The sequence below is a fragment of the Fistularia commersonii genome, chromosome 16 (genome assembly GCF_037954325.1).
Source record: "Fistularia commersonii isolate RoL2024-O1a breed Wild chromosome 16, RoL_Fcom_v1.0, whole genome shotgun sequence".
Classification (NCBI taxonomy): domain Eukaryota; kingdom Metazoa; phylum Chordata; class Actinopteri; order Syngnathiformes; family Fistulariidae; genus Fistularia; species Fistularia commersonii.
In genome coordinates, this window is record NC_141299.1 from 7,151,745 (window position 1) to 7,168,190 (window position 16,446).

Genomic DNA, 16,446 nt, shown 5'->3' on the forward strand with positions numbered 1-16,446 from the left:
GCAGGGTCTCCGGCAATGCTTACCGGGCTTATTCAACACGAAGGCTATAACTTCAAGAGGAAACTTTCTAAATAGAGAATGAACACATGAAGTAATACATTTACTCAACTCTTACCACTGTGCACTCGTACACAAACTTGCCTCACGAATGATCGCACGACTCTTCATTTTGATGCTTTTTTTTTTCTTTATTAATTTTGCAGCATGACAGTTAATTACAATAAAGAACGGGTAACCTCCACAGCAGTTCATTTTGAATTTGCCAGAGCAGAACTGAAGCCTGTCTAATCACAGAGGGGGATTTCTCAGTGGAGCTTCTGCACAAAGCCACAAAATGGTCATTGTTTAACAGCCTTTTATATTAAAATCTGTGACCACAAAATTTGTCCTTAATGTTCAGTGGTGCTATTGGGGGCTGGGGGGCTGAGTTGAACTTCTACTGATTTGAAAAGCAAGCAATTTGGTTTTCATTTATTTTCTTGCTCTGTATTGATAAAACATAGTACAGGCTATTTGAATGGAAATTACTCTTTAGAAATGCGATGTTCTTGCAAACAATTTGTGAGCAAACAAATGCTCTTTCTCCACTAAACTGCTGGACCTTTAACAAAATATGTTATTTTCGGTAAACCCTTGAGTAAAAGTTTCCGACCTGTCATCGCGAAACCATGCAAACACGCACAGTGACTCCAACTCAAAAGTGCCTTGGAGCTTGAAAGGCAGCGCAGTTCATTGTTCCATGTAAGAAAAATTGTATCATCACTTACTATTATATCTATTTGCTAGACATCCGACTGGCTATCAGCTTTACGCATTTCAATATTAAAAGCATGTTGATGGAGTCTTCTGATTTCTAATTCACCACCCCAAAGGGGTGCAGTAGATGAAGTGAAATGCCAGCTAGGAATTAAAGACCTCTGAAGGCCGAGCAAAATGCAGTTGTATCACAGTTGTTCATTGCCAGGATGACAAAGATTAGATGGAACGTTCAAATGGCTGGATAGACAGCATCCACTATTAACCTAATTTATAAACTGTCTCAGAAATAGTACCCCACCGTTCAGCCGCTCACTCTGTGTAAAAGTTGTCACAATTCTACTGCAAAAATATTGTGATACTTGCTGCACAGAGCCAAACAATGCTGATGTTTTTGCTGCTCTAGCATGTTAATTTATGCAAATTATGCAGCGCTCAGACTTTCTGTATCTGAGGTGTTTTGAGTGAGCTGTTCCACCAACCTTAGTTTTCTTTTAACACTTATATTTATGCGGGCAACTAATATCGAAATGATCTGTTCTTCAATTCTATCTTGCACTGATAAATAGAAATGTTGAGTAGCACACCGCAGCTTTTTGGTGTTAGAAAGGTGGGTGGGTGGATGGGGAAAGGGGATTGATTTCTTTGAAGAAAATAATAATAATTTAACTAATAAAAAAATGTAAATCAAAACAAATACATATGTATGAATTTATATATAAGGGTTTGGAATTAAATAATTTTAGTTGTTATTCTTTTATTATTATCATTATTTGTTTATTTATTTTAAACAAGTCATTGTTTTCGAGAAAGCAGTGTTTGTCAGCTTCTCAATTTGACATCTTATCAGTACCGCTAAACACCAACAACTAAACACCGCAACATTATATATATAAAGGTGAAGGCAACAGATATATACGACATATGGTGTCTTTGCCTTTGTCTGTTGCAAAAAGGAAAGCTTTTTCCAGTTGTGGATCTTTTACTTAACTCCAGCATGACAAAACGCATCAAAACCATTTCTTTAATTCCACTGGAGAACAGGAAGATTTGACTTACATGAGCCGATATATATATATATATATATATATATATATATATCTTTCTCTCACCCTCTCTCGGCCTCTCACCCTCACATATATGCAGCAAAAGTGGTGAAGGCCAGAACTCTGCAGCTGTATGGTTGTTCAAGGTGTATCAGTGCAGAGTTGCTTGGGGTGTGTGGTCATAGCTGGTTTCAGGTTTAGTGTTTTATCATCTGCTTCTACTATTATCTGCTTCGATAGATTTAAAGAGATCTTTCATAGGACTTTTTTGTGTTTCTGCCTAACGTTGGCCCTGGATGTCTGTGTATTTTCTATCTTACCTAAGTCTTTATATGATAGATTTGCTGAAGGCCATCATGTGTCTTCTTTATTTTCTGTTCTCTCTGTCATGAGTGGGAAGATGTTCCTGACTATCTCCAAAAGGGTTCTCTGCACTGGATATTAGGTTTTATGTTGGACAAGTTTGCTGGTTAATTTCTTACTTGGTCGCGCTACTGTGGCTTAGGGCTTCCAGGGTATAAATACTGAGGGATATTGAAGCACTGTTTACAGGGCAGCTCTCTGCATGTCTTGGAGCTAAGAGTCATTGCTGGACCTGAAAAATGTAGATGTTTTATATGTTGGTGAATCAGAACTGTTGACCTGATAATGAGAAGGAGTTTGTAAATGTATGTTTTGTCTAATCTCAGTTGAATGCATCTCTCTCTGACACACACACACACACACACACACACACACACACACACACACACACACACACACACACACACACACACACACACACACACACACACACACACACACACACACACACTTTCTTTCCTTCTTTCTTTCTCTCCCTTTCAGAAGACTTTTTTATAATAATATCTGTCAGTTCAGACAACAAAACACGATCACGGACTGTTGACTCATCTGGCTAAATCTATCTGCACTGCAGCCAGCTGTATATCACACCAGATTTATAGTACAGGGGCACTGGGGACACCTCAAAAGGGGCACAAACTGCCTTTGCCTCTCAGAGCGCTATGTACGATAAAACATTGCCTGTGTGATCATATAACTTGTGCTTAATCCACAAATGCAGCTCAGTCTTTTAAAAAAAGATAATTTTTTTTTTTTTTTCAAAAATGAGACAATGTCTCTTTTATGCACAAACACTGCACTCAAACAAAACTGCAATCTGTTACTACCCCAACGTGCACGCATGCATGTGCGCGCACACACACACACACACAATGCAGAAATTACTAGAGGTATAGGAGATATACCTACAATATATATTACATTATTTATATAATATAAATATGAGGTATTTCTTCAATTTATGAAAAAACGGAGGAGATATGATTCCCTTAGCCATAGATGTTTGTGAATAACACCAAGAAGATAAAGGAGCCATATGTTACAGAGTGAAACCTCACAGATAAAACTACAGCCCCGACATGACGCATAAAACAATCCACATGTTGTTTTTCATTCTTCAATGAAAGAATCAAAGTTTGGCACCCTGACCTCACCTTCACTACATACATGCACAGTCCGAGCCAGGGAATGCAACTCCTGACGGAGAAGGGCACTGGAATGGTGCCAAAACACAGCAACCACCCTCTCTGTTCTCCAGCAGTCACAGCAGGCCCTTTTTCTGAAATCACTGTCATAGGAAGTTGATTTACTGACAGGCTACAGGGACACAGTCACTCACATTCTGGAATGCTCCGTGCTTTGAACATTGCTTGCCCAACCACTATCCCGCCCCATGCTGCTGGATAGGTCTGTTATGGCTGCAGGTTGTCCAGCTCGTGCTGATTTTGCTCTGTCTTTGTCTGACTTTCATGTGCCTGAAACTCCACATGGCTTTACCGGCAACGGAAGTATTTTTTCACCGCTGCTGAACCCTGACTTCAGCGCCATTTCTCTCTCATAATGTATTTATTTGAATAAAAGTCACAGAAGCCAAGATGATCAAACGTGATTCATATCAATTGCTGAGGTTTAACCAGTTGACACTAGCAGTCTTGTTTGTCCATGGAGGTCAGTAAAGCCAGTTGCTGTAATTATTCTGCACCTTACTCTCTTCCTGCTGGTTTGCTTGCATCTGACTTTAAAAGAATAAATTAGGGAGTGCGATCAAAACAATTTAAAGAAGCAATGTGAATATACTAAAAGACAGTGGCTATAACAGGAAAAAAATATATCTTGGCAATATAATAGTTAGTAACTACAGGAAGACAAATGCATAAATTAAAGACGGCCATTTCATTAGGTTAGTGTATGATAGGATGAGGAGAATAAAAAATGTACAAACAACAAAACTTTGGAGAATGCAACATATAACAGAAATTATGCATTTTGTAGCTTTGCCAACCGCCATGTCCGATTACCATTATGTATCAAATTGATAGTTGTTAACCAATTTTAGACACAGTAAATTATGAAAAGTGCTGAAACAAACCCTCATCCACACATATACACACCTCCACACATATACACATACACACACCTCCACACACACACACACACACACACACACACACACACACACACGCACACACACAAAGGAAAGCAATACATGTATGGCTAGTGGTTCAGCCATACTGCACGACTGGCCCTGACAGCGTGTTTGACCCAGGTGGTAGTGTAACTAATAATGTCAAGTGTTGAAATTAGGGCTGGACACACAGTGTTATGCGAAAATGCAGATATCTCTTTACCCAAGCACAGAAAACAGAACGCATGACCACACACAACCAAATGCTATTCATTTGCCGAAAACACTAGCTCTAATCAAAAGCGATTGCTGTTAATCAACTTATCAGTGTCTGATATATAAAGCCTATACAGGGATAATTGCAATATAACGTACTTGATAACCATTTGTGATAGATTATTTAGCCATATCTGCCATAACCATATCTGCATGAAGATGTGCCTGGGCTAATATATTTAAAAAAAATAATAATACAGTTAGTAAACATAGCAGAAGCTAGACAGTTGTGAAAATACATAAAGGTACTGTGGGGAGTACCTCTTTTTCTGAAAGATTGCCTCAGACAGGCAAACAGGAGCATTATGGTAAACTAAACTGCTGTCTAGTATGTGCCTCTCCTCCATTGTGTTTTAGAAAGGGAGTGACAGTGAAGCAAACCAATTTAGATCAACTGACATTCCACCTGATTTCAACAAAGGAACCATTTCGCTCAACTGGCGAGACAAAGAAAGGCCAGCAGAGGGAAGGAAGTTGTATGGAAATCTACTCTTCGCATCCCCTCTAGTCCCTAGAAGATCCTGGTCTGCACCCCTGTCATTAATTCAGCAGACAAATAACTGTTACCAGATGTCATTATTTATTTATAGTGTTTAATAAGGAAAATGCTTTCGTTGAATAATACATTTTGTGGGAGAGGGGTACAACATTGGCACTGTTGGAGGAAAAGGGGGGTCTTCAATGAATATTCACATGCTGCGTTTAGAGGGATGGGGGGGGAGATACCTTTTTTCTGTCTCTGCCTCCTGAGCTTAATCAGATCTGCCACTGGTCATAATGGCCCAGCTGCACTGCTCATTTGCTTGGCTGTAGGTGCAATTGGTAGTTCAATATGGTTCATGCCAGTCTATTATATTATTAGCCAATTGAATGATAGAGGCAGGCCACTTAGGCTCGGCTCCATCTGCTCACTGGTGTCAGCTTGGACAGGCGGATCTATGCTGAGTTGTCAGTCAACCGGATTGATATCACTTGGCAAATAAAAGTACAGGCTTAATTAAGTTGATGAAACTACCTTGTGACTGGGAAAAAAGAGGTGCCAAGTGGAGCAGCCTAAAACTGAAGCGCTGACGCTCACAGGTCCCACTGCATCACAAACACATGAACTTGTAAAGCCAATACAAAATCCACACCGTGACGATCATTAACAAACCGATTGTAATGTACGTGGGCTACTGTGAATGTTTTTACTGTTTAATCAGATCCGGGTTACCTCCAAATTAGTCTCTCTGCAGGAATCTTTCAATATCCCACGGGCAAAACCCGGTTATCACATCTATGATGACCCAAGAGTGCTGAACTCTCAGCAAAAAGAAGGTATATTTTAATAATAAACATTCCTCTTCTTCTTCGAAATGATATGGATTAAAGCCAGTTATTAGTCACAGCAGAATCACAGCAACCCAACACAGCCTAGAGATTCTCCATAGTGATAATGTGCAGTTGCTTGGCTGCACTCCCTGGGTCTATTGTGCCAGAGTGGCTTTGTTTGTTTTAAGCAGAGCAGAAGGTTCATTGTAGGAATATCAATGTCCCCCATTGGCAAAATCCCTGCTAAGATAAACAGATATTTCCATTCAAATCACTGGACAAAACCAAATTGCAAAATTACACTCTCGCACATTCACATCTTTTTGTGTTTGCACTAGACTGAGAACATTCATGACAAAAGGTGCATTATTTAAAAGAAAATGTGACAGCACAACAATTCGCAAAGAATCAGATATTGCTGTCAAATCAGCCAATCCATTAGCCTCCTCTTTCCTGTCTTTCTTTGATAATGCGGTGACACTTCTGAGTCGCATTTGGCCTTGGTCAGAGTTGGAGTGGGGCCAAGAAGAATTAGCAAACCTCTCTCAGACAGAATATTGTTCATCCGTTGTAATACTTCATCACATAAAGGATATTGAAATGAGGGCAGTGGACCACAGGATGGAACACCTCTTCAGAGAACAATGACATTAACAGCTGTGCTTATGATCCACTTCAGGAATAATAGTGTCCAACAAGAGTGACAATGACAAAAGAAGGAGATAAAAAGAGAAACGAGAGGCAAAGCAGACTTAAAGAGACCTTCCGTGAATTACATGAGAGTGCAGAGTCATGAAAACGCCAAATGGGTGACAAGCCAGAACCTCAAACAAGCCGATGTGATGATCCCCCTGGTTTAGTCATAACATTGCAGTAGCGGAAACAAAGGTAGCCGGGGAGGAGGCATCACATACCATCACACACACAAAGCCTTTTAACCAGCTGCTCAGGAAAAAAGAAAACTTAAGCTCCCCTCTGTGGTGTAATTCCATATCAGATGGGGAACCACAGATCAGTCCATTTGTCTGGAGGCACTGCCTTGCTCTTTGTCATTTAGTCTTACTCACAGACACAGAATATGCTACACCAATACAGAATCACATGTACATGACAACAAAAAGTTGAGCAATAAAAGTGACAGAAACAAAAATACGGGGTTAATGAAGGCTCAGGCTCAGAATCTGTCTGGAATGACTTGATACGTGAACTGTCATGGTAACAGCGCAGTGCTGTGTACAAATACAAGTAACACAGATTAAAAGTAAGAGAGACAAAATATGAGACTAAGACCAAGAGCGAAGAAAGAATGGCCACAAAACATTGCAAAAGCTTGAGCTGTGTCTACCATTGATGCCATCCTTGTTTTGACACGATACACTCATAAAATAGGATATCAACCCAAAAGAGGCCGTGTTTGTTGTCTTCTCCACTCGCAGCCACATGCCTCTTATTGCTCTGACTTCCTCCACGTTGACCAGTGTGTGGCCAAGAACTGCAGCTGTGAGACACTGAAATTTGCTCGAACAAAAATAATTGAGAGACCAAGTGCGAGCCCCAGAAAATGCCACAGGTTTCTTTTGTTTCAGCCACCGACAGCACCAGCTGCTGTGCATGTCAACTTGCACAAAACCCTGCTCCTCCATCTGCTTCACCTGCCACTTAAAGGGCCACGAAACAGGTATTTCAACAGGAGAGAAATTGAATTGATAAATCATTGTGAACAATTTGCTTCCGAGTGCACTTTTCACAAGCACGGAATAGAAGCACTCTTAGTCGTTACCTGTAAAACCATGACATCACAACTGTTAAAATTATATTATTTCCATTTGGAGCTTTATAAGTCCAAAGCAATCCCATTTTGGATATGGTGGGGAGGAGGGATGTCTTTGCAAACTATGAAACTCAAAAGAATTGAAACAAAAGGTGCTATTACTTCAATAAATTTTGTGACACATCAATATAGTTCGCCTGAATGCAAAAAGAGTGAGCGGTTACATTTCGGATAAGAAGTAAGTGGTGCCAGAATTACTGATTTATCTTTACCTTCACATGTGAAATGGTTATTATCCACCAAAACTTACACTTTTTGTATGTAAGTCAGCTCGCAACAGAAGATCTCTGCATTTGAACGGCATTAACAATCTCCAATTCACCCCTAATTATAATGCAATATAACAAGTAGCATAAAAGAAATTACCCAAGACGGACTGTACGTGCGAAAATCTAGTAGGAAATATATATTTTTAATAAGAGTTTGATGAAACTGGCATTCACCTTGTGGAGGAACTGAAAGCCAGTCCAGAGGAATGTAGATCGGCGCCGCAGCGTTTAAAGACCGTGGGTCTGATCCGGTGCAGGTGGAACAGCTTCGCAGGCGAGTTCCACCATCCACGGGCGCGTAAAACCCCTGCAAGAGTGGCGAGAACACGAAGCGGGTCTGAATATCGGCGACCGAACGACTGGTGTCTACCCGAAGAGTCTGCGCGTCTACCACAGCCGAGGCGATCCGGCTGTCACCATGCGTGGATGAGCGCCAGAGTGGTGCTCACCTCTCCAGCAGCTGAGCGCTACTGAACAAAGAGTGCTCCGCAGGCTCCCTATTCAAATAGCTGGAGAGAGATGGAGGGGGTGCCGGCCGTGGAGGGAGAGGGAGGGGGTGCCCGAGGTTGACGTATCGAGCAAAAGTTCCCGCACCTAATGTGATGGAATACCACAACTTAACTCCAAACCGCGTAATGCGCCGGAAACCCGTGAGCCTATGTGTGTTATTGTTCGCCGTTGTAATAAATGGTATGTTATTGGACGCAGCACCTTCCCAGCTACTGGTCCCAGATCCCCTCATGTAATTTATGAGACAGGCAAAGGGAGGTTTTCGTTAGAAAGCCGTGATTTGGCACCTCGGCCCTGCTGTTGTGTTTGTCTGAGTGATTAATAACCTCTGGGAGAGAAACACCTTGCTTGGCAGACAAACAATGACCCCAATCCAGGATTTACACGCAGTGGGGGAGTTTAGGCCCAAATTAGCTGAGCCATATGCCGAAATTGCCAATGGTGTGGTTGGTATGAAAAAAAAAAAAAAGATGAATAAAATAGGGGGGTGGGGGATCACCTAAACAACAATCTGACCTAAAACTTGGAGTAACGGTAATAACTTTTCAACACAGTTTGTCCTCTATAGTGCATTGAAAGTGTTGGGAATTGTGTAAGTTAACACAAGCCAATTAAAAATGTCCTTGCAAAGTAATAATTATCACAATATAAATTGCAGGGGGGTGCTGCAAGAGATTTTGCAAAAAATGATACTGTTACACAAAGCAACCAATGGCTTTGTTGCATATAAAATATAATGATCCCCTGGAGACCCTGTGCTGCATGCAAGGAGATTAAGACTTTGTTCAACAGACTTGTGTGATTTAGGCATCCCAGGGCTCCTGTACAGTTTTTGTCGGTTTAACAAAAATTCAATTTTCACCATATCCAAGCAGTATACTTTTAGAACTTTATTAGGGACGTTGATGTAAAAGTCACTCAAGTTAAAAAACAAGCTCGCCTTTTTACAGTCTTCAATGGCCCAGTAGCTGTCCGTGGTGCTGAACCACTTGAGCACTGTAGTACCGAAAAATAAATATAACGTGGGAGCAGAACAAATCATTTGCTATGGAAACAAACATTTAAATGCCATTTGTCACTATTCTGGCAAATTTAGGTTTCTATTTAGAGCCACTTTAAAAATAATAAAATAAACCAATACATGAATGGAAAAAAAACTATAGACCAAATCTCAGGCAAATTATGCCACTTCCTATTGAGGGATTCTGTTCTGAACTTGTTATTCTGGTCAGACAGATGTAATGGATGAATTTCTTCACTGTGGCATGTTCATACATTGCACTTTACTAGCACACATTCTTTACATATGGTATCTAATGCGATGATCCCATCAGAGGAAATTTATACTTCTGACCAAACATGTAGATATATTTATTGCTTAACAGACCTTTATATTTTCATGCATTCAACCACAGAAAATATATGAATAGAGAATATGTGGGACAAAAAAATGCAGCTCTTCATTTAAGCATTCAGTTCCATATAAATCGCATAATAAACAAGCCTTTTATCTTCTAGCAGACCATAAAGCTTTCATCACAAACCTCTTGGTAATACACTGACACGTAACAGTGCTGTAACTCGGCTTTATGTATACTGCAAGTGGCACATAACAATAAAAAGGTTTCTGGATGTCCTAATAACCATTCGCTTTGACCATCATACTTTTTGTGAGCAATTACACCAAAGTCAGAATCTCATGGCACTGTATGCATGTATGTATATGCTGTCAATACTTCGTGTGATTATATATATATATGTATGTGTGTGTGTGTGTATTTATTATATAACGTATATATATATGAGTGTTTATATGTATGCATGTGTACATACATACAGTTTAAATATATAAACTGGCTGAATATTATCAAAAAAATAAAGTGTATATCCAGGTGCAAATGAAAAATTAACGATATGGACTGTAAATACTAGTTTCCACCACATTGCAAAATGTTAAATTATTAGTTGTATATGATGCTATTGTGACAGTTGTCTGCGGTTGCAACGCTACATTTTGAACAGTTTGTGTTTTATTCAAAACTTTGCTGGTTCAGAAACCATTATCCAAGCCTACTGGAGTTAAAGGCATGTGACAGAGAGAAGCTTGAACTCAACTGTTTAAACCAGTTATCAAGCAGCATGGTCATACAGTGGATGTGTATGGTCATGTTGCTCTGGGGATTTCATTTGATTTTGGATGAAACATAAATGATCACTGCTGGGCAATCCTCACTACTTAGAACACATCATATGATGACTGCAGACAATTTATTGATGAAATTCTTGCTGGGCTGTTGGGGCAGTTAGAGCTTGATTTTGTTTGAAGTTATACATGCTGGTTACGCTCCAGCTTTGAGCTGTTAGCTGTGCGAGTCTTCAGTATCAAAGACTTGGGAGCTGAAACCAAACAGGGTTGAGTGCTTTACACTAAAATGACTGCAGTGCACAAACCCTGAGTATCACACTTCACAATATTTCAAAAAGATTAAATCCCCTGATTTTAATGAATATGATGATGATGATGATGATGATGATGATGATGATGATTATGATGAGATGTTCTGACAACATGTTCTGTCTTCTATCTCTCTTCACAAGGAGTTCATCCCTGTTTGCTTAAATGACCAGGAGCAAATAAACTACAAAGTGAGGAAACAAAGAAACAGATTACACCAATCCAAGGTTTCTGCAGCTCTTTTAAAATGTATTTCTCTTGTTCAGCCACTACATTATGCTTGTATTAAGTGCATTTTTGATGTGGTTACCAATGTTTGAGTAGCGCATTATTTCGAATTTTCCTCTATTTGGAGATTAATACAGTATTTAAAATATTGTAACATGTTGTGGGAAGACTTGTCAGAAGTAACTTCCCGGCATCCTTTGCTGTAACAGAACTTTGTTAGCCTCCTATAGCAAAATGCTAAAAAGTTTGTTACTTCCTCAAGAACTGATACATCAACACCTCCGCACAGAAAGGTGCCTGATGAGGTACCAGGGTGATAAGAATATACTGGCGTGGTCACTTAGCTGTTGAGAGGCAAAGGAGAACAAGGGTGTTTTAGTGGTGCGGTGGCTAGACCTGGCAAATGTCCATGGCTCAATGCCCCATAAGATGGTTTTTGAAACTCTGGAGAGGCACCATGTTCCAGGTACAGTCAGACGTCATCCTTGATTACTATGGTGACTTCAGCCTGAGGGTCTCAGAGCAGCAACATCGGAGTGGCACAGACTGGAGAAGGGAATCATCACAGGCTGCACCGTCTCAGCGGTCCTGTTTGCTCTGGTTATGAATATGTTGGTAAAATCTGCAGAACCAGAGTGCAGAGGTCCTACGTCTAAGTCTGAGATCCATCAACCGCCAATCAATGCCTTCATGGACAACCTGACAGTGACCACAGAGTCAGTGCCTTGATATTTTTATTGAATTATAACCCCAATCCACAGTACAATGCTGAATGCTAGGCATATACATAGGTATATACTCTATGTGGCCAAAAGTATTCACTCACCCATCCAAATCATCGGAATCAGGTGTTCCAATCACTTCTATGGCCACAGGTGTATGAAATCAAGCACCTAGGCATTCAGGCAGTTTTTACAAACATATGTGAAAGAGTGGGTCACTCTCAGGAGCTCAGTGAATTATAGCCTGGAACTGTGATACGATGCCACCTACGCAACCAATTTGTGTAATTTCCATGCTCCTGAAGATTCCACAATGACATGTCAGCTGTATTATAAGAACATGGAAATGTTTAGTAACTGCAGCATCTTAGCCACGAATTGCTAGGCCATGTGAACTGACGGAGAAGGGTCAGCGGATGCTGAGGGGCATAATGCAAAGAGGTTGCCCACTTTCAGCAGAGTCAATCGCTACAGACCTCCGAACTGCGTGTGGCCTTTCGATTAGCTCAAGAAAAGTGCACAGAGAGCTTCATAGAATGTGTTTCCATGGCCAAGCAGCTGCATCCAAGCCAAACATCACCAAATGTAATGCAAAGCATCAGATGCAATGGTATAAAGCACACTGCCACTGGACTCTGGAGCAGTGGAGACGTGTTCTCTTGAGTGACGAATCGCACTGCTTTAGCAATCTGCTAAAGCAGTGCTGGCAATCTGATAGACGAGTCCAGGTTTGGCGGTTGCCAGGGGAACAGTACTTGTATGACTATATTGTGTCAAGTGTGAAGTTTGGTGGAGGGGGGATTAAGGTGTGGGGTTGTTTTTTCAGGAGCTGGGCTTGGCCCCTTAGTTCCAGTGAAAGGAACTCTGTAAGCTTCAGTATACCAAGACATTTTGGGCAATTCCATGCTCCTAATTATGTGAAAACAGTGTGGAGTTGGTCCCTTCCTTTTCCAACATAACTGTAAACCAGTGCACAAAGCAAGGTCCAGAAAGACATGGATGACAGAGTCTGGTGTGGATGAACTTGACTGGCCTGCACAGTCCTGACCTCAACCCGATAGGACACCATTGGGATGAACTAGAGAAGAGACTGAGAACCAGGCATTCTCGTCCAACATCGGTGTGTGACCTCAGAAATGCGCTTCTGGAAGAATGGTCAAAAATTCCCATAAACACACTCCTGAACCTTGTGGACAGCCTTCCCAGAAGAGTTAAAGCTGTTATAGCTGCAAAGATGGACCAACATCATGTTGAACCCTATGGATTAGGAATGGGATGTCACTTAAGTTCATATGCAAGCCAAGGCAGGTGAGCGAATACCTTTGGCCATACAGTGTATGTCTTAGCTCGGTAAAGATTTCAGCATTATTTTGTCATTGACCAGGGAACTGACTAGGATAAGCAATGAGTGGAGAACAACCGTGTCATGGAATTTTACACAAATTGTTTTTGAAGCAATGCCATTGAAGGACACTTTGACCTGCTGGTGAGTATAACATCCCAGACATTTGAAACTCAATTGATGATTTGTCTTCTAAAAATCATAGCAACCCATTCCAAATGATCAAGATAAGTCTCCATATAACTTGTAAGCGTGTTTCTCTAACTTCAAATTCTTGAAACCATGAAGGTAATCTACACTGCTAGTACATAATAGTTGTTAAAATATTTCAGTCTTGACCAATTCTCATCCTTAAAGCTAAACTAATACTACAAGCCCGGTTGTAAATCACAAATAGCCAACTGTGACATTTTCAAGTCTCTAATTCAAAGCCTGAAGAAATACTCTTGAATATAAATCCTGGTGAGAATTTTTTTATATGTTGAATAACCAACCTGAAGAAGTAATGCCAATCTCTTGAAGGATAGAACAAACAAGCACAGCAGCTGCTCTCATTCCATAACAGGTGCATATCGAAGCTGAGATTGTTTACTGCTTTTCTGCAGGAATATTTATATGTGTATTTACATCTTTAACTGAACACATTTCATATAATGTCTCGAGTTAGGTCAGTTGTTATCAGCATATAAAGTTGTTAGAAAGGTTCGGCATGTTTTCTAATCCTGCAGTCCTAATAATTTCCCAGTCTTACTAAACTTATCTGGTCTCTGGTCTTAAATATATATATATATAGTACCCATCATATTCTACTGATGACATGGAGGCAAAGTACCAGACAAAGCCATCTTCAAGAGAAAAAAACACAGGAAAAGAATGGGCTGAGGATTCCAATCCAGATTTCACCCTTGAAAAGACATCCCATCCAAAATCAATTATCACTCAGTATTTCATGTAAAATAAATAATTATTTTCATTTTATGTTATGTCCATCAGTGCAGATTCAATAACCTCATAATTATTGGGAATTTACACCAGATCATTATTTAGAAAGATAATTGCAAGAACTTCTCCTTTCAGCTTTTCCCTTCAGGGGCCGCCACAGCCAATCAACCTTCTCCATCTAACCCTATTCTCTGTATCCTCCTCTCTCACACCAACTATCTTCATACTCTCTCTCACTACGTCCATAAATCTTCTCTTTAGTCTTCCTCGAGACCTCCTGCCTGCCAGCTCCAATTCCACCATCTGTCTACCAATATATTCACTATCCTTCCTCTGTTCATAACCAAACAATCTCAGTCTGGCTTCTCTGACCTTCTCTCCAAAACATCTAACGTGCAAGTAATTGCAAGGACCCTTTAACTTATTGGCTCAGTGTTTTCCACAGGAACGGTAAGTATCATCAAATTGATACAGGACAATATTAAGTAATAAAGATGAAAACTGGGTGGATTTTTTTAGATTAATAGAGGCACATGTTCACAAGGGGTTCTGGGGTTACTCCTGGTTCCAATATGGTGACCCTTAAAAAACTGGTGGAGGCACTTATAGATGTGCTTAACTGCTCTTAGTCATTTGCTGTCATTAAGAATGATTGCGAGCAAAAAAAAAAAACTTGTTGTTGAAAATGAGGATGAGGAACTGTGTAAGCTGGAATTAGCAGGGAGACGACAAACTGGGAAAACTGTGGCAGGGTTTGATGCAGCAGCACCAGGAGGGCTGTGAAGCACTGTGCTGAAAAAGACGAGTCAGCAGACCAGAGAAACCGTAATGAGGGAGTAATGAAGCCATGCAGGTGGGAGCAGGTGATCTATAATGAATAGGGCAGGGAGGGGAGGAGACAAGAGGTTGTTGGACTGCTAGATCGGCTTTATCTACCACAAACATACGACCAGTAGGAAAAATTCTGACTGACGGCGAGGGGAGGCAGGGGGCTAAAAGAGCCTGGCTTGAAGTTCAAACTATTTTTTCAACTAGGTTGTGTGTATTATAAGAATGTGCATCAGTAATTATTTTCTTATACCAGCCTACATAAAGATACAGATATAGAATTATATTTGGTGTTTGAAAACCAAAACATTTTACGATTGCAGACCCTGATGTGATTAGACAGGACTTAACAGGTTTGCATTACAGAACATGATCACATTCACAGAACAGGCGTTGGATTCAATCACAGATAATATCATCTGAAAAACCTGTATAGAGTGAAGACCATATAAGATTGACCCTAGATAAAACTGTGAACAAGTTTTAAATGCATGTGCATGTTTGCTCAGAAGCGTAATTTCTTAAAACGTTTGTCAAATGATGCAATTCAAGGTGAAGTCACACACTCGGTCACTTTATCAATAAATGGAATCAAATTCGCAGTGAAGCAGTCCCTTGATTTAAGGGGAAATACATCCATCCATCCATTTCTTCCGCTTATCCTGCTGGATCCTACCCCAGAGAGGCAGGGTACATCCTGGACTTGTCGCCAGTCAATCGCAGGGCCACATATATAGAAAAACAACCATTCATTCTGGGCAGTTTTTCCCAATTTTTTTTTCCAATTAACCTGTATGTTTTTTGGACTGGAAACTGGAGAACCCAGAGGAAACCCACTCAGACATGGGGAAAACATGCAAACTCCACATAGAAAGGTCCAATAATCGGAATCAAATCAGGGTCCTTCGTGTTGTGAGGCCGTAGCGTTAGCCACCGCGCCGACCACAGGGAAATACAATAAGGCAATTTTTTGAAATCCTACTTTAAAAAGTAGATAACCATTAACTTGACCTCATGATGATTTTTGAAATAGACAATAAAGCCCACAGAATTGTTCAGTAACTGTGCCTGTAGATAACAGTAATACATAATAGCTGTGTCAGCTAACAAAACAGACATTAGAAATGCATCATAAATTAGGTCCTTTTATAACACTATTCTAGTATAACTATGATAATGTTGAGTGTCCCACAGAGTTGATGATAAACACATTACATAACAATGCAATTTCTACTTCCATGGGTGTATGTGTGTTGCAAATGTGATCATTTTCTTCTTCTTCCCTCTTTTAGCGTTCACATAGATATCTCACGTGTCTTGTCTCTGGTCCAGGGCTTATCGGGGTCTTCATCTGTCATTGATATGTGATTGTTTGCAGGAAAATAGCAGAGATTTCAGTGTGTGATGAAAATGATGAAAATGTAATTTCTTCACCAGCATTA

General features: G+C 40.3%; 1 protein-coding gene across 1 annotated transcript in view; it reads right to left on the bottom strand.

Annotated features, from left to right (window-relative positions):
- The window catches only part of ncanb (neurocan b), a 146,500-nt gene extending 138,130 nt beyond the window's left edge, over window positions 1–8,370 (bottom strand). The window contains exon 1 of the mRNA XM_086161441.1: window positions 8,152–8,370. The gene's annotated coding sequence lies outside the window, so the exon portion shown is untranslated. The remainder of the gene's footprint in view (window positions 1–8,151) is intronic.
- Window positions 8,371–16,446: the final 8,076 nt, after the last annotated feature.